Here is an 18,740-nt window from a genome sequence, read left to right as displayed (position 1 = left end):
GCTTCCTCTGTCCTGAGCCCTGTCATGTCCACTCTGCTCTATGGAGATGGGGTAAGCAGGGGGCAGGAGTAGGGGGGAGGGGGACCCCCTGACAGTCCCCTTCTTTCTCCCCACTGTATAGCAAACCGGAGGTTCCTGGGAGCAGCTCCAAGGCAGAGAGCAGAAGCAGCACATGGCAGTGCAGGGAGGGACAGCTGAACTGCCAGCAATTGATAGCCTTCTGGGCGGCTGCTGCACGGGAAACTTAGGGAAGCGGGGAGCTGATAGGGGAGCTGCTGGTCCACCCTGGTTCCAAGCTAGCCCCACCAGCTAGCTCCAACGAGCTGCTCTTCCTGCAAGCAGTGGACAAAGCAGGCAGCTGCCAAACAATGTTATAAGGAAGCATTGCGCAACTTTAAACGAGCATGTTCCCTAATTGATCAGCAATGTAACAACAAAACAACGTTAACTGGCATGACTTTAAGTAAGGAGTTACTGTACTGTAATTGGGGAGGGGGGGACTTTAGTGTCTTGGGCATCCTCACTGAGGTTATTCTTGGGCTCCCTCTAACCTCTGTCCTTCTTTCCCCAAATCTTTTCAATAGCTCCTTGCTCCTCATCTTCTTCCCCCACTCTCTCCCTAGGATGGATATAATGGGACTTCCTCTTTCTCTGCCCTTATGTGGTCAGGAGAAGGAGGGAAGGTGGCCTTGTGGGATTTTGTGGTATTTGCTATTGCTAAGGAGGGGACTGATCACTACACCGAGCGGCAGATCCCCCGCCAATTTCAAGTGGTCGTGCAACTTGGATGACCCGACTTGACCTCATGTTTCCTGGATTCTAACAGCTGGTTCTGGGTTTAAAAGCTAAACTTTCTATAATAGAAAAAGATGCTTGGTTAGAAATAATATTGGGTGCCATATAAGAGCCATTTCTAGCATGTTTAAATGACTGGATTGAGCCCTGTGCATACACACTGAAAAACATAATAAAATACATGCTTGAAATAGATAATGAGATTAAAGAGGTTGTTTCAGCTCTGAGGCCTTCTTTGGGCTGTAGGGGGAAAAATAGACTAACCTTTGTTCTATTTTTACCATAGCCTGCAGATGGTCACACGCTTGAAATATTTAATCTTAATTTTCTATTTCTAATGGTTATTTTATTCATCTCCCTCTAAACAAAACTATGTCTCATTGACAATGTCTCTTTAACTGGAAAGCAATATCTTGTAACTGTGGTGAATGGTGAATGACTTCTCTCACTCAGAGGCAACACTTTATTTAGCCGCTATGCATTATTGCAGCTCTAGAGTCAGTTTCCTGGAGCGGAGTAGTGACAACACATTAATGACTGGGACAGCTGGAGTAAATCTTAATAGAAGCAGTTGTAAAGACTGATCAAAGCTGGCATTTCTTATTTTATCAGTTATTTTCTCACTCTTCGTTTTATTTTTTTGTTCTTTTTATTTAAATGTTTTTTCCTTTTGACTCAAAGAAGAAATAAAAGCACCTAAAAGATAAACGGAAGATGGGGGGAAACTGCTTGACTTTCAGCGAATGTTGTGGAGTGGGCAGATGACTATTTATCCGATCTGTTGAGCACTTAATGGGGTTCATTAAACTAATATAGTGCAAACAGCAGTGCCTCATGCCTTTGATCACTCAAGTGGCCCTTCCAGTAGTCTTTGGAGCCAAGACATTTCCCTTTCATCATCTGGGCTTGCCATGGCTGCTGTGCTGATTAGAAACACAGATGACCGTCTCAGACAAGAAAGAGAAAGAAGGCAATGTGCTGACTTGGGGAAGTGTGTTGGAACAAAGCAGGATAATCGCTGAGCCACACACACACAAAAAAAAAAAAAGCAAAATGGGGTGGGAGTTGGAAGGGGAAGAGTGAGAGAAGAAAATGGAGATGGAAAATTACAGAGACTAAGGGAAATGGCAGCAGACCCTCCCTACATAAGAGCGGCCGTACTGGGTCAGACCAAAGGTCCATTTAGCCCAGTATCTATCTACCGACAGTGGCCAATACCAGGTGCCCCAGAGGGAGTGAACCTAACAGGCAATGATCAAGTGATCTCTCTCCTGCCTTCCATCTCCATCCTCTAATGAACAGAGGCTAGGGACACTATTCTTTTCCCATCCTGGCTAATAGCCCTACTTGTATTATTCCTTGTTTTATGGTACATTTCACCCTTCTGATTGCATCTAAAAATGCCAGGGAGTGGGAAGTTAGGGCCTGATCTAGCACCATTGAAATCGGTGGGATTTTGGCCATGTCACAGGAAAGCAGCTTCAGGACCTTTATTTTCAAAGGATGCTTCTCAGGGCTTCAGTGCTTCAGCAGTCGATTTAACGGGTCTAGTGAAGACCCACTAAATCGACCACAGATTGCTTTCCCGTCGACTCCTGTACTTCACCAGATCGAGAAGAGTAGGGGGAGTCAACAGGAGAGTGTCTCCCATCAACATCGCATAGCATGGAACCCAGGGTGAGTAGATTTAAGCTAGGTTGATTTGAGCTACGCTATTCACGTAACTCAAATTGCATAACTTAGATCAAATTTCCTGGTATAGACAAGGCCTCAGGCCTACCAAATGAAAAGAAAACTGCAGTTCACGATAGATTTGGGTAACAGGTAGGCTTTTAATGTGCATCATGAAAGAATAGCTCATCAGTTGCAATACTCTGAATAAAAAAACCATTTGACTATAATTTTCTAATATGAGAGTGATCAGATCCAAATCTACTGAGGAATCTTCCCTATACCAGAGCCAGGGACTTGGTTACAACATAGTTGTCACCTGGTCAGATTACCAAATGGTTAAGAATTGTTGTGTACTCAGAACTACCCATGTCCTTATAAATAAGTTAAAACCCTGGGTGATCCCAAACTTTAGTCTGGTTACAGGAACACAGTTAAGGCTCACCTACACAAAAAAGTTAGTGTACACAGGGCCTTTAAGAGATCCTTAATGCATATCTCTTCATGTGCTGCTTTCTCCTTCTCATATACTACCTCAGATTGCTTTGTATGTATTTCTCCCCTGTGCAGGCTGTAGGCTGTTAAATCACTATCACCTAGAGCAGGGCTAGTGGTTTGAATGGCCAGGCAAGTGTCAGTGATTGGGAAAAGGTGACAATGTACTGTCAGTATGTCTGCATCACGCTGGGAGATATGATTCCCAGCTCACCTAGACATATCTACGCTAGCTGTGCTCAAGCTAGCATACTAAAAATAATAGTGTAGCTGAGGTAGCAGCTTAAGCTAGCCACCTGAGTACATATCCACCCAGATCCTTGGGTACATGCTCAGGTGGCTTGCCCAAGCAGCTGTCCTGCTACCCTGCCAATTCTCCTTTTTTTAGTGCATTAACTGGAGCACATTTACACAAGCAGGGAATCGTGCCTCCTAGTTCAAATGTAGATGTAGTCTGAGAATGCAGAGGGTTGTGGGACTTGTGTAAGAAATTTGCATAACTTGTACGGTAGGAGGAAGTGCCTCTTGCATGAGGCACTCTGGGATAGCTGTCCAAGTTTTCCCAGAATGCATTTGTACAACCATAATTGGGTAGCATAAAAGGCATGGACATGCCTACACAGTCACTATGCAAATTTGCTGGTCTGGACACAAACTGAAAACAATTAAGGTGACCAGGCCATTAACAGTTACAAAATCATGACTGTATCTGTAGGGTGGACTGTCCAAAAGGTGAGGTGTTTGTGCGTTGGTTTATTCTTGGTAGTGATTCTGTATTGGCGCTTTTGTTACATGTAGGTTGGGAAGGATTAGATTTTTATCAGTAAACGTTGATTTCACTGTACACAAACTGAAAAAATATTTTCATCTACGGTAATCAGAATGTACAGATAGCCAAAATCAGAAAAATGCTGCTTGAGAATCTAGAGTCAAAATCCATTGATTTAGTCTTTTGAATTAGGCTTGTTACAAATGGACTAGCCAACGAATCGTAAAAACATGTCTGACTGGTTGATTTAAGGATATTTGCTTTGTATATTTTGATGTGTGATGGTGAAGGTTTGTGTTTTAAGAGTTTATAAAGTGTTGACTTTTTGAATATCATTGTTGACTGTCATTAAATAGTTGTCTGACTCCCCTAATTTCCTGCAAATGTGAACATTTAAATAAAATTAAAAAGGCTTAAAACCAATAATTTTGCTGACAATTTAAACTGAAAATTTAAATGATTTTTTTATAAAGAGGCTGAACAATAAACATTGATATTATCCATCGAAATAAAAAAAAATTCAGTTCTGCCAAGACTGTTTCTGTGCCACATGTTTAAGTGGAAGCAGCCACTTTAGTCCAGTGAGTGGTTGTTCAGCCCTAACTTTTGATAGTGTTAAACAAAAGCTTTTCTGAGTGTTAGTTTGTTGCTTCTTTCCAGTATTCATATAGAAGGAAATTATTTCCTTCTTATCCACTTCCCCTCCCCCGCAACCCTGTTTAGTTTTTGTTTTGTGGCAGAGACTTTCTTTTCCTTAGCAATTTTGATTGATCCTCCTTTTTTCAATGCCACATTGCCGCCTGTGTATGGAACCCTGCTCAGTGTTAGCTGAGACAAATTCGGCTGCACACAATTTCCCTCTGACAGCTTGTACAAGAGCAAACATTTCCGAAGAGCTGAAAGTCTAGAAATTCAATCAGCGGAAAACCTACTGTGTGGAACAGCTTTGCGAGTGCTACAGCTCCCTGCTGGGTAGAAAAGCAATCCAGTTACAATAAATCCTTAAGAGTGGAGTCATTTGGGTAAAAGGAAAAACAAAAGCTGGTTTATACAAACTGATTGAAGTCAGACATTTTGACTTCCCATTGAAAAGAGAGTCAAGGCCCTGGCTTGCTTGACAATTTAAAGGGGAGATGGGCTCCTTTCATCTTTCTCTAGGGCGGGGTTCTTTGCATTTCTTTACAAGCACAATATCAAGAGTTTTGGACTGAAGCTAAACATAGCTACTTTGATATCAGAAGTGTTGATACTCCAGCTGACTACCAGCGGAACTGGGTTAGAACATGCCAGCAAAAAAAAAAAAGGGGTCCCAGATGCTCCTCTCTGTGACACTGATGTAAGTCCGTTGGCTTAACAGCAGCATGCAGTTTATATAGCTGAGATCAGAATCAGGCCCACAGTACCTAACCATAGTAGCGGAGTGAATTCTGTTCTTGCTTCTTTGCTGGAGGTTCAGGAGTTCATGCCCTGTTTTAGTATTCTGTGCTGCCTTCTGCTGACCCTATTAATGGGTAGTGGTAGCTGCATCTTCAGTGGGACATGGCATCTATCGTGTCCACTTTAACTCCCTTTGGTATGAGACATTGAAGGGTGGCTTGAAATCTAGTCAATTATAAATAAAATAATTGAACGTAGATTGGGGCACAGGAAGCAGTGGTGATTGTAAGAGGTGTTTGTCCTAGTTTATGTTTAAAATGTTAAATAAAAGTAGTTTGGGGTATCACACCTGTTCTTCAATCCCCTCAGCATGTTTATGGCTTTAAAACTCCGATCTTCCTACTTTTGAAAAGAAATTGTTTTTGTCTCCTCTTTTATTGTTGTGCATCTTTCACATGACAACACATGAAACAGACCAATCAGCTTAAAAGAGAGGAAACAGTGAAAATGATTCTGTGTAGAGTCAAATGGACAAAGTTAACCGATTGGAAAAACTGAGATTGTCTTTCATCTTTAATCTCTTTCAGGTGTTTGTTGTTCCAACAGTAGGTAAAGCTTTTGCCAACAGATGTGATATCTAAGGTGAATGTGTCCCTTTAATAGCACTGCAGGGGTCAGTTGTGACTACTGCTCTACATGTAATTTCTACTCAGCTGTTCCCCAAAAGAGAGTCTGATCCACACGGAAAATATTAAAAGATTGTGTAAACACTGTAAAGGATTACAACTGGTCTTTCTGTGTAAACACTGCTATAAATCACAACCCTTGCCACAAAACTAAAGAAACATTTAGGTCTGTTACTTGGAGTCTTAAAAATTCCAACTCATGTCACTCACTCACATCCTGATTATTGGCATTTTTTGGCCCTGTGATGCATTTTCTGTACTCTGACCCCTCTCCCCTGCTTCCTCACACACTTTATGGAGAGAGGAGATGACTGGTGATCCCAAGAGATAATACCATTTTTGACTAGGCAGCATTCTATGCTGATGAAGGAAAAAGCAGTGGCCAAGCCAGAGGCCAGGGAAACTGAAGAAAACATTATTGTGTGCTATGAGGGTGGACATCCAGTGTGGAGGCACTTTGAGGCCTTGATAAGGATGGCAGACAGAGAAAGCTGGTGTGAGCCATGAATGGTACTGTATACATCATTGATTGGACTGTGGAAATAGGAGTTTTATTCCTGTACTGTTTTTACAGCATCAAATTCACTCATTTGATTGGCTTCTTAGTAGAGCTGGGTTTCAGCCTATGGCCCTGCAGGATGAATGACATTCAGCGCCTAGCGCTCTTGTACTATATCTGTGAGCATATGTAACCACCACACTCCTTGGTGAGTCATAGGCAGAGGGGATTGAACCCAGGGCCTCTGGAACAGAACTCATGTGCCTGTACTTCCCTGACCTACAAGGCCCATCTCTGTTAAGCAAGCTCTGTTCTTCAACCATGCCAATCACTGTGATAGCTAAGGGCTTGTCTCCACTGCAGTCTTAGCTCAGGTTGTCTACGCTAGAGTTAACGGCTCTTAAATTAGCCTAGTGCAGTCACAGCTGCACAGAGAACTGAGTCCCCACTGCATCACTAGCTCAAGCGTTAGCAGCAGTCAAGCTTCAGTCCTTTCCTGTTGATGGGCCTGTCAGCTCGAGTTTAAAGAACTGCTTAACTCAAGCTAGTGATTTTCCTGTGTGGGCAGGAGTCGGGTTAAGGGAGCACTTTAGCTGACGCTGCAGTGAAGACAAACCCCAAGAAAATTGGTGTCTGGGCTGCCCTTGCTTTACCCCATTCTCCCAGTGAAACCATACTGGCCCCACTGTGTTCAGAGCTTTCTGTACCCAGAGAATGGTAGTTATGCTCCAAATGAGGGTTTCTCAAATGTGTCCCAGCTCATGAAGTTTGCTGTATTTGGAGGACTGAGTTTTCTGCCTGTAACACAGCTCCGGTGTGTACAGTAGGAACTTCGTGTGCAGTGGGTAGGCATGTTTTGAGAGTGGTGTATGTCTAGTTCTTATGTATTCGCAGCTTATTAAGAAATACCTGGACATTGCAGTATTGCCAACCCCATGTGTTAAAAAATCATGAAGCTGGCTTCCCAGACTCCAAAAAATAATAAATGTTGGATTCTTTTTATTTACTTTCTGGTTTGCAGGCCACATTTGTCAAGCTTTTATCTGCAGCCATGAAGGCTTGAAACCTAATTTTTTTAATATAAGATGAGACACTCGGGTATAATCACAGGACTCCAGGAGCTAAGACTTTAAGAAAAACACCAAATATTGCAAGACTCATGATAAAATCACAAAAGTTGGTGACACTGAGTAGCTACAACCTCCAAAACTTGAAGCCTGGAGACGTACAGTTAGAAATGGATTAATTGTTTCTCTGGCAAATAAAACATGGGGAGAAATCTAAGGAATGTTAATTGCTGCTAACATGATAACATGGAAGAGAATTGTGAGCTGCAGAGAGAAGGCCCATAGAGATGAGCATGCACGAAGGAGAAATATCCATGACTGGAAGCTCTTATGCCCTGGATTGTCTCAAGGCTTCTATTATGCAAACTCCAGAAACAGACACTTACACTCTCAAATTGAGCGTAAGCTGTAAAATTGTGCGGACAGCTGAGATAGTCCAGCAAGTTTAATAAAAACCTGGACATGTCACTTCCCTTTTAATTAATGTTTGGACAGTACTTTGAACATGGAAAGCAGTAACATGGCACTTTACAAGTTGAGAGTATTGTTGTCATTGGTCCAAATCCCAAAGTCTTTACTCCGGAACAGTTTCTGTTGGCTTCAGTGAGTAAGTACTTAAGGATTTTAGACATATTTTTTAATTTGTTTTGAATGTAAAGATTCTGTTTTGGGTTTTTTACCATGGAGAAAATTTTAGCTTTTGGTGAAAACACAATTTACTGTTATTTTGGTTAAATGCCACTCACTAATTTTTCACCTTGTGGTGAAAACTATTTCAGTGAGCTATCCCAGCTATTGCAGAACCCAGCTGGAGCCCAGAATCAGCCCATTGAGGTTATTCTTTAAACTGTGTTAAAGGTTCTTTGCCTTTTTTTTTCCACCTGTGGAGGTTGTAGTCTTTTTTTACAGTTAGCTCTGGCTGAAGGATAGCACTATTCAAAGGATAAAAGGAACTTGGGGAAGATACACAATATATTAAGAAAACAAGCCTCTCTCTGATGCCCGTGGGATTGCCCCACTCGGGTGTTATGGTAGCAATGAATTTCCAGTTTGATGCATGCTGGGATGTCAAAATGACATAGCAGTTAGAGCACCTAGTAGATACGGTTATTGTCGGATTTGAAAGACTTCTAATGCACTGACCAACCCCTCTTTGTCTAATGTTTGGAAGTATCTAGTTGTTTTGTGGAGACCTGTAATGTCAGAAACTGAGACAAATATGGTCAAACCTAGTGGTCAGTGCAGTGGCAGTCAGGCTGGGAGCAGGCTATAGCCTGTAAAGTCTGTCACCGGACAGGAGAATTGCAACCTATGAAGTGACATCAGCAAGACTGAGCTGCCGTGTCTCATGTGAGGCTTATATACCTGCCCTCAGAGTCACCAGACCAGTTCCTGGCTTGTGGATTGGCTGGAGCCTGACACATCACCACATGTGGCTTAATCAAGCAAGGATGACTCATCACCTCACCTGCAGTCCCAATCTTACAGACTATGAAGTTTGGGGGGTTCTGTTATACCTCTGAATTTATGGATGCTTAATCATATCTCTGAACCTTCTGATGTTTGTCCATCATTTAGCTGTAAATCCCTAAAATGTGTGTCACTGACACAGTCTGATGGTATTTTACTTGGCAAGGCTACACTCATATTTTGAGGACTTGTCCTTCTTTGTTCCAAAGCAGAACTGAATAATCCCAAAATGGTGCAGTGGAAGAGATGTGCAAAAGCAGCACTTTACTAGGCATCAGAAAGAGAAGGAACATATATCTTTCAGTCTGAACAAATCTAATCTAACAGTTGGTGTCTATGTTTTCTATGCTATTTGTCAGTGTATTTTTGAGACCCTTCTTCTGGAAAGATGTGGGGGTGGCAATAGCAACTGAAGTGGGGGAAGATGGTGAAGAGTGAGCTGCCGTAGGAAGGATTTTCTGCAGTTGGAAACAGATGCATTAGCCAGTGTTTGGAAGTGAGTGGGCTGTAAAGAAGCAGTAGTTCTGTACGTTGTGGAATGGAGAGGTGGGTGTATTTGTGCCATTCTAAAAAGTGAACTTCCCCTCCTCTGGCTGTAAAAGAAGGACTGGCCACCTGACTTCCATTCTTTGCTTCTGTTTTCAGTCCAAGCATGAATACGCTAAAGATCTTACAAACAAAATATTTGTGTTCATCTACAGTCACTACATTTGAATTATAAAATGAGAGAAGCCTGGAATATTCAATTGTATCAGTTAGTTGCTCCTAGATACCAGGTGGGTTGAGAGCTTCATAATTACCTAGATTAGGTAAAATTAGTGGGTTGTGGGTTGGTGGGGGGGAATGTTAACACTGTAACTGTTTTTTCTTGCACTTGGATTGTACATTCTTCCAAATGTAGGACAGATTCCAAGCCTCAAGAATGCTGCTGGTAGAGGTGATGTGAGGTGTGGAACCCTACTGTTTCTGGCTCTCCGATCAGAGTGCTTGGTCCTGCAGTCCTCATACAGGCAGGTCACTGCTTTCAATGGGAGGTTTGCCTGTGTCAGTAATGCAAGATTGGGCCCTGCGTTGTGCACAGCCACGTAATCCAATCTTCCTGCTGTAGAAATTGATTTAATCTCATTCTCACCCCCTCCTTCCTCCAACACTCCCACCCCCCAAAACAACCCCTCCTTACTCCCAGGAGGATTCTGACCAAACGGAAAGGAGGATGCAGCTGTGTACTGGAGCAGCTTGTTGGGGGTGGAGATTTGTTAGAGAAATTAAGAGAGGGTTTGCATGCAAAATGGATACAACAATTTACCAGCCCCGGCTCAAAATCAAATTGCCTGAGTCTCAACACGTGGTTGAAAAAGCAAGTGTTTCCCTCTTCTGTAAAATAATAATAATAAAAAATAATAAATTAATTATTAATAAATTAACGACTTGCCCCAATTAGTATTTTTGAAGGCTGTACTAGAATAGCTCCTTGAACGAAATGATTGCGAGAGCTGATGAAGCTGTTCATACTGTTTGGGCTCTTTTAGAAATCTAGGGTATGTCTCTTCATAGTTATTGCTGCCAACCTCTGTTTTCTAGGGATGGGTTAAAGACCAGTCATAATCAGCCCTGCTTGGAAATAGCCCACCTTCAGATTGTGGTATTTTGCTGATGGGTGAACTGGGCATCTTAACTTCCATCTTCTTCACCATTTATTTGGGGTTATTTTTCTTTCCGCTTGGGAATTCTAGGCTCAGTTGAATTTGTTCTGTGGTTTGCAGAAGAAAGAGCTTGTTAAAGAATTCCCCAGTGACTTTAAAGTGAACTATTTATTTTCTCTCAAGAGTTATTCAGCGTAGACATTTGCCCCTTCTCCTCTGTTTTTTTCACCCCAGTGTTTCCTGAGCTACAAGCATTCTTGGAATATATTAGTTGTAATGAGTTATATGGGCATCAGAAGTTTTCTTTGAAACTTCATGGCATCAACATCTGTTAGCTCTTAGAGAACAGAGACGCAGACAAAAGGGCTGGGGGGGAGGGAGGAAAAAGATATTAAATTCTGGAGTATGAAGTCTCAGCCTCAAAGACTGAGAGGGAGGGAAATCTGCTAAACTCGCTAGCTTTGATGTGGTACTATGGCCCTGCGATTCCTTTTAAGGAAATGTGCATGGCAGACTGGTCCCCGTATTGCAATATGGTCTGCCTACTGAAACACTGAATCAGAACAGCACTCAGATTCTTTAGCGTAAAGCCTGCCACAGCTGTTGTTGCTACAGTAACATTACAAAGGAAATTTAGTATCCTCAGTTTTCAGCTATTGAGATGGCAATTGAAATTCCTTATCTCAGAGGTAACTCTCATGTATAATTTTTTTAGAAGGCAACTGTATAGGCATTTGTAATCCTGCTGACCCTACAGGTCACTATGTCACTGCTCATCTAATTCAGGTTTTTCAAATGCTGTGACAATGTTTTAGCCTGTGTCTATTTCTGTGTACTTAGTGCTGCTTGTCATTCAGCATGGTTTTGATATTGTGCTGCTTGTAGGATTGAATATGGACAGCTTTTCTCTTTTTCTTCGTCCTTTTTCCCCTTAGCTTTCTCTCCTGCTGGCTCATGGTGACTGCCTTACATAACATATTTTTAGGGGGAAAGAGGAGGGGTGAAAGCAGTATGTGCCTTTTGACGTTATTAATGTCTATGCTCTCGCAGGGCGCTCTGTTGACTCAATTTTAGAAGTCATGCTAGTGGCATTGTTGTTCTTTGCTGTGACTTCCTGGCCCAGTAAAATTCTTGCCTGTTGTGGAATGATTAGTTGACATACCTGGGTTTTCTGGGGGGAAGGGGTTGTGGTGAGTGGAAGAATGTGAGCCATCTGTTTTGCCAGCACCTCCTGTTGACAGATTTATGGATTAATGTTAGCATATGTCTCTGGGGTTGCACACCTGTGCTATTTAGCCGAGTATAATAATAGTGCATTTTCAACCATAGCTCTCAGAGCTCTTCACAAAAGTAAGTATCATTAACTCCATTTTACAGATTAGAAATTGAGGACCAAAGTCCACAGAGTAAGTCTGTGGCAGAGCAGGAATTGAATTTAGATTTCTTGACAGCCAGAGCTGCCTAAATAATACCTCCTCTACTAACAAGAAGAGATTTGGGGAATCTAAGGGGAGCCTAGTAGTGGAACAGAAGTTATCCATCTAGAGCAGCTTTTAGATCAAGGCCTTATGCTGTGGGAGAACCTGTGTTCAAATAGAGATACAATCTGGATGTTCTCAGAAAAAAGTTTGAAAATTACAAACTATTTCTATAAGGTCCCAATCCAAAGGCCATTGGAGTCAGTGGAAAGTCTCTCATTGACCGCAGGGATCTTTGGGTCACATCCTAAATTAATGCTGTACTACGTAATGAGGCACAGTACTCCACATTTATTTTTTGTGCCTTGTTCTCAGTGTAGCATACAATGGGTAATATAGCTTCACCATCCTAAGGCACCTGGAAACCATCGCAAAGAACCATCTTAAAGAAACTATCTGCCTTGCTGTGGAAACCTAAAAAAACCCACCAACACATTTTGGGGATTTGGTTGAGCTTCTCCAGCGTGGAAACTGGATGAAGATTCTTCCTCACTCCTACTCCTTTAAATCTGGTCTTCAGGATAGTTCGGGTCATAGGCAGGATACAAGAGGCGAGGGAGAAGGAAAGAAAACTGGTGAACCTGTCATTGGCAAAGAGCTTAGAGGGTAGTTAGAACAAAGTATAGCAAATGTCTAAATCTCAAAACTGATCACATGGACTTTAAAATTAATTTAATGAAGATACTTTAAAATGAATTTAAATATAGCCGCAGGTGGGTTTCTTGTCTTAGTTCCCTTTCATCTTGAAGACTAGATATTTTTCATCCAGAAATAGTTCATTTTCAACTAAAAGTTTTCACATTGTTTCTGTAGAAGTAATATTTGAATCTCTAGAAAAGCTGATCATGTATTAGCTTCAAATTCAGTGTAAGTAGGACAGTATTATCTATCAGAAGTTCTTGGAATAGAGTATCCAAACACATCTCAATCACCCTAGTAAGGCAAAGGCCACACAAATAGTAGTGTGTTAAGTGTTAATGGTGGAGGTGATTTTTAAAGACTTAGGAAGAGCTTCTAAAAACAGAGAAACTCCTGATTTCAACTTTACCCCAAACAAGAGGTGCCAATACCAGTGACATTCAATCTGCAGTGAAGATCTAGACTAAGATGTCCCCTAAGAGACAGCATTGGTTGTCTACTAATTTTATCTGCTGACACCTGAGTTCTTATTCTTGGTGTTTTTTGCAAGTTGAAGGCATGCAAAAGAAGGTCAAAATTTTAATAATCTCTTGGTTTTTTCTCTCTCCCAGATTAATGCTGTATGTGTTCTGTAGAGTCCTGGCCAAACTGTAGTAGGAACCTCACGTTTCAAATGAACTGAACTAACTTGACCAGGCTAACGGCTTTTGTGTGCACATTTATGTGAGTGAACATAAAAAAGAAGGTTCTACTAACCACTGAAAACCAAGGTGAAAGGCCTACATTTCAGTATTGAGGCTACCTGCTTTCCAGAGGCTGAAGAATGCATGAGAAATACCACAGAGAGATGTGAAACATGGTGTCTTTCTATCATGTTGGAAGGTGTATTGAGGATCTGGGAGTGGGACAAGACAGATACAGAAAGTGCTTTTAAAGTGCGTGTTGCAAGTTGACCTGCAGCTTAGCCTGGTTATGCAAAGCACCTTTGTTCCTCTGCCACTTCTTTGAGGGTCCTCTATACAGGGTTCATTTGACATTCTCCAATGGGACCCTTCAGAGCACATCTGTGTTGCTTCTCAATTAGAGGATGTGCAACAGTGATGCAAGATTTCTTTATGATTATTATTGTTTTGTTTTTAAAAAAAACTTTCTCTAACTTCACAGCATAGTGCCAGCAGGTGGAGTTGCCTCTTGATTCTTCAATTGGAGGCAAGACATTGGGAATTTGCTGAAGCAATCAGTTCTCTGAACAGCTCTATCGTCTGGTAATATATCGTGACTCTAGAGAGATGTTTGGGTTTTTTTTTAAAGGAGCCTCCATGTTTAGAATATGAAAAGGAATGACCCAGTTGTAATGGATCACAGACTAATAAAATTAGGGGTAAATTAGTCAAATTTATCTTTTTACCCAAAAGACTGGAGCTTGCCACTTCTGCTCAATAAACTGAATTACTACAGTTACTATGTATATTTTAATACTTGTCTAGCTGAAGTCACCTTGATTTCTGTCCCAAGTGTGAGCTGCTTTGCATTTGCATTACAGAAAATAGAATCCCAATGAATTTTTAAATGATTAAGTAGTTTAAAAAAGCAAAATTTAAAAATACACGTAGAGTTTACATAAATAGGGGAGAGAGCAACTCTGCTCCATGGCGAGAAATGATATTAGACTTGTACTAAAGCTTAAGTGTGTGGGTGTTAGCCTTTGTAGTTTTGTCTTTTCCACTGAGTGGTTTTCTTCATGGTTCATGTATCTGTTGTTAATTTTGTGTTGTTTTTCTGGTGATATTTCTGTTTGAGCTTTGTCATTGAGAGGCTGAGGATATTAATGGATTCATAGAAATTTGAATTTGTATAATGCTTCAGGTATACAAAATGCTTTATAAACATGGAGAGATAAGAAGCCCTTGCCACAAGGGGCTTACAATCCTAATGCAGGCAAATCCAGTACAGTCAAAAAGATCAGGAGTAAAAGAGGAGCAGGTAGCACTGAAGAACAGATTAATATTTGAGGCGTGATTTTCAAATGTGTAAGTGGGCAATGCATGACCAAAATGTGTGCTCAACTTGGTGGTGCAGTTACGATTGCATACCTAATCATGGTAATAGTTTCCACAATTTGACCATTTATACCTATAACTCGTCATTGGATACTCACAAAATTAACACGTGTAACGAGAAACTAGCAAAGAGCCCTCTCCAAGTATACCTGTCTACAGGTTATCATCCTGAAGCTGTCTGGATTTCAGACCAGAATGTGGAGCAGATATGATGATGCTTATGGACAAGACGGTAGTTCTATATTTATATTCTTGGACTTTGTAGCAGCACTCAGCATGGCTGGAATCAAGAAAGACCCTGAAATAGCTCAAGGCTTTGCTCAGAGGTACCCAAATACTTCTGTGAATCAGCTCCTCTGTCCCCAAGGCGCTCTCACCTGTGCAGTATCAAAATGTTCAATCTTCTCTTGGCCTATTGATACCTACATGCAGCTATTGGGCGAAAGTGAGAGAATTCTTGGGGTCAATAGACAGTACTTGGAACCATGGAACGGGATGAGAGCTCAAATATAGACAGGAGTAACACCATGCAGAGCCTGGGATGCAAAGACAAGGAACATAGCAGATGGAGAGTTAGCAAGGGGATTGAAGGACAAGAGTGACATGGACAGAAGAATGGGAAAGGAAGAATATTCTGATTGCAGCGTTTTAGATAGCTGAGGATACGAATCCAATAGCCTGGAAATGCCCAGAATGAGTATCTTGACTTCAGCAATTCAGAAGATCATGTCTGTATTAAAATTAAACAGGGTGGTTAGGGCTCAGATTGGGGTTAAAAAAAAATAGAATTCAGTGTAGAGTTCGAGCCTACTGCAAAGGGGAGCAGAAAGTGTGATTGCCTGATTATAACCAGCTCCGTAGAACTCTGGAATAGGGAGCTTTTAAACATTCCTTTTCTTCCTTATGTATGTATATACTGAGCTGCATTTCTGAGAGAGTTGCACTAATTAACTCTTCTCTCTATCCCTACCCCCTTAAATCTCAGTTGACTACAGTGGCATCTCTCAGAAAAGAGTACGTGGGACACAAGGTCTTTACTGTTGAAGTCAGCCAGGCAGCTGTTAACAGCTTTGAAGCAGATGTCTGTGCTTGAGTTTTTAGTCATTTTGTATGATTTGTGTTGATAGCTAACAGGGGCTAACTTATTTATCCGGGAAACTCCCACTGAGGTGCAAACACTTGCTGTAGATGGGATCCTGTTTGGCAACCTATAGAAACGGCACACTGGAATACTCCTTCTACATAAACTCTTCTTTTCTTTACTCTTTCAAACATTCGCTGACCTCATTTATATAGTATGTCACAGGGTACATCTGGTTTTGGTTGTTTCGTGAGTTGGTGTTCCAGTTGGAAAATGCAGTGTTGTGATTTAAAACACAGCGTCAGGACTGTGATATATCTCAGCTATCAAAGACTTACACATGGTTGCTTTTGCTCTCTTAGGCACCAGTCCTCTAGTACAATCTGCTAACATGGACCCTTGCATCCATGCAGAGCAGAAGGGTCTATGCTAGCAGAATGAGATGCAAGATCAGAATCTTAATTTGGTCTTTCATCACATGTACTATTTCATCAAGCAAATATTTCCTTTGGTTTTTTTAAAGACATTCCTTCATGTTCTTCTTTGGGTATCCTCATCTGATTAGTGCCCTACCTCTTCCCATTAAAATCATTTATTTTTCCATTGCCAACATGTATGCTACACCATTGCTGGCTCTGTTGTCATATTAAATTTTCAGAATTGTTGTAGCCAATGCATTTCCCCCATCTCAGCCTCAGGAAAGAGTGTCTAATCTTTTTAAAACAATACTTATGCATAACTGAAAGAACTCTGCATTTTTTACAATAGAGAGAAATCAGCAATGTTGTATATAACTTTCCCCCCAGCCATTATCTTTTTTTTCATTTCTGAGAATTATTATATGTGAAATGTGTCCAGTACACTTTTCACAAGCAGGGAGCATTATGGCACTTTTGTAGGTTGTGACATCTGTCTTTGGGGTTAAAAGATACTTTGATACTTGTTTCCAGTGCAATTTGTTTACCAAAACAATAGTGATATTTGGATCAAGGCAACTTTTTGTGGCTTAGTTTTTCAGCTTCTCCCATAAGATGTTAGTATAACAACAGATATTTTTAGGTCCAGTTTCCAACACCTCTATTGTGTAAATGTCTGTCTATCAGAAATAATGCATGTCATAATCTTACTGTCACGAAAGAGCAAATTTGATTGGCAGCTGATGAGTTCTTGCTGATTAGATATGTCAGTAAATTGTGCAAGTGTTGCTGTCATCAGCTTCAGGACTGGGTTGTCAATACATATACCATTTAACACATGTATTACTGCTCTAGACCATCAACAAAAACATTCCCAGAAGTTGGTGAGTCATAATAATTTGGCTTAAGAGGGAAAATAATTATTGAAAATTTAGTTTGTATGAAATCGCTGCCGTAACTTAAATGAATAACTAGGAGCTACAGAGGGAGTGAAGCTAAAACTAGCATGTAAAAATATTTACATAAGACCCACTTAATGATTAAAATGAGAAAATAGGGAGTCCAACTCAGAGAATATTAACTATTTGCTTTCCCCTCTATGCATTCTTTTTCTCAGTTCCCGCTTGTTGAGGTATCAGTTGCTAAAGATTAATTTTATTAGCTTATTTATTGGGTGTGTTTGTTTTTTTTACAGTGAAATATCTTTTGCTTTTAAAAGAAAAGGTTTTGTTTGTTTGTAATTAAGCTGTGACCAACAAAATTTGGTATAAATAAATAAATAACAAGACTCTGAGGTTTGTCAGTATGGATCAATGGATTTCATAATTTCCTCTGGCCCAGAAGATAACAAGATTAAGCATCAGCACTTGGGAGTCCTATCCAAGGCCTATACTGCTAACGTCGGAGTTCTAGAGGTGGGGGCTACAGAGTGGAAGTTATTCTCCTGTGGGTAGAATGTTAAAAGCAAGGTGATTTCAGCTTATAACTAGCAGCTGTCCAGCTGTCCCGTGGTTCTTTTCTAAGAAAATAGTTGATAAATCAACATTGCTGCTCAGTTAAAAAGCTGTTGCTAAATATCTAGGGATGTGTGAGCGAATTATGGTACTGTGTTTGTCTGCATAGTCATTACACTACCTAGCTCATTACTGTGAAATTATTGGAGGTGCTCTTGAGTATGAAAAGTACTATTTCAGGGACCCAAAAAAAATGATGACATGTACCTCTTCAAAGGGGCATTTGAAAATGCAAGAAGAAACTAAACGTTGTAGTATATTTACAACTGAATTTATCCTAGTGTTCTTAGGGTTCTTAGTACTCATGAGCTCTGTTTTAATAGTGCAAGTAAGTCAAAAGGTCTTGTTAGTATGACTCTCCTTACCTTTTTTGTTTTTTACACAGTAATGAAAGTAAACACTGATTTTCACAAATGCATTTGTGTCCCTTAATTTTAAAAAGTCCTAACTTTACAAATCTTTTGTGTAACCTTCAAAAAACCAGGGTCTGTTATTTCCTACATTTTTTCCCTTTTCATGTCTCCCAAACAGTCCTATGTGTACAGTTTAAATGAGAGATATAGATATGTTAATGGTGTGATTTCATACCTACAGATGTTAGTGTGAGGACTTCACACAGAATCTACTCTTGAGTGCCACGCTAAGGCAGCTAAATCTGCTTCTTCAAGTTAATTCATTTATGAATGCTTGTCTCTCCCCCTTATGCCAGTGTCTGTGCTTACACATGTGAGGATGTTATTGTCAGACCCCTAGTTCATGAGTTTTGGAGATTTCATCCTCTTGCAGAAATGTGGTAGTGCCCAAGCACAGCATTTAATAACATTTCCCTTCCTTCCATGCCCATTCCTTCCTTTGTTTATTCTGGAGATAAGAGCTGGTGCGTATCAACACTTATTAAGGAAGAAGGGGCTCTAATAGATATTTTAAATTAAAAACAGAGCTTCAGAAAGAGGTGGTTGGGATTTGCTGCTTGGAAGAATAAATCCAAAATGGCTGCTCTGATGGCGCTGCAAAAACCTATAGTTTTATCCAGGACAATCATGCCTTTCAGTGAGATTCAGTCTCATGCAGATTTGGGCC

The 18,740-nt window shown here is 40.8% G+C and overlaps 1 protein-coding gene across 2 annotated transcripts in view; it reads left to right on the top strand.

Moving 5' to 3' along the window:
- The window catches only part of NKD1 (NKD inhibitor of WNT signaling pathway 1), a 150,833-nt gene that overhangs the window by 72,016 nt on the left and 60,077 nt on the right, over positions 1 to 18,740 (top strand). The gene's annotated exons all lie outside the window — the stretch shown is intronic.

This window comes from Gopherus evgoodei, chromosome 12 (genome assembly GCF_007399415.2).
Source record: "Gopherus evgoodei ecotype Sinaloan lineage chromosome 12, rGopEvg1_v1.p, whole genome shotgun sequence".
Lineage (NCBI taxonomy): Eukaryota > Metazoa > Chordata > Testudines > Testudinidae > Gopherus > Gopherus evgoodei.
Note: the sequence above shows the minus strand (reverse complement) of the source record. Positions and strands in the feature narration are given on the sequence as shown.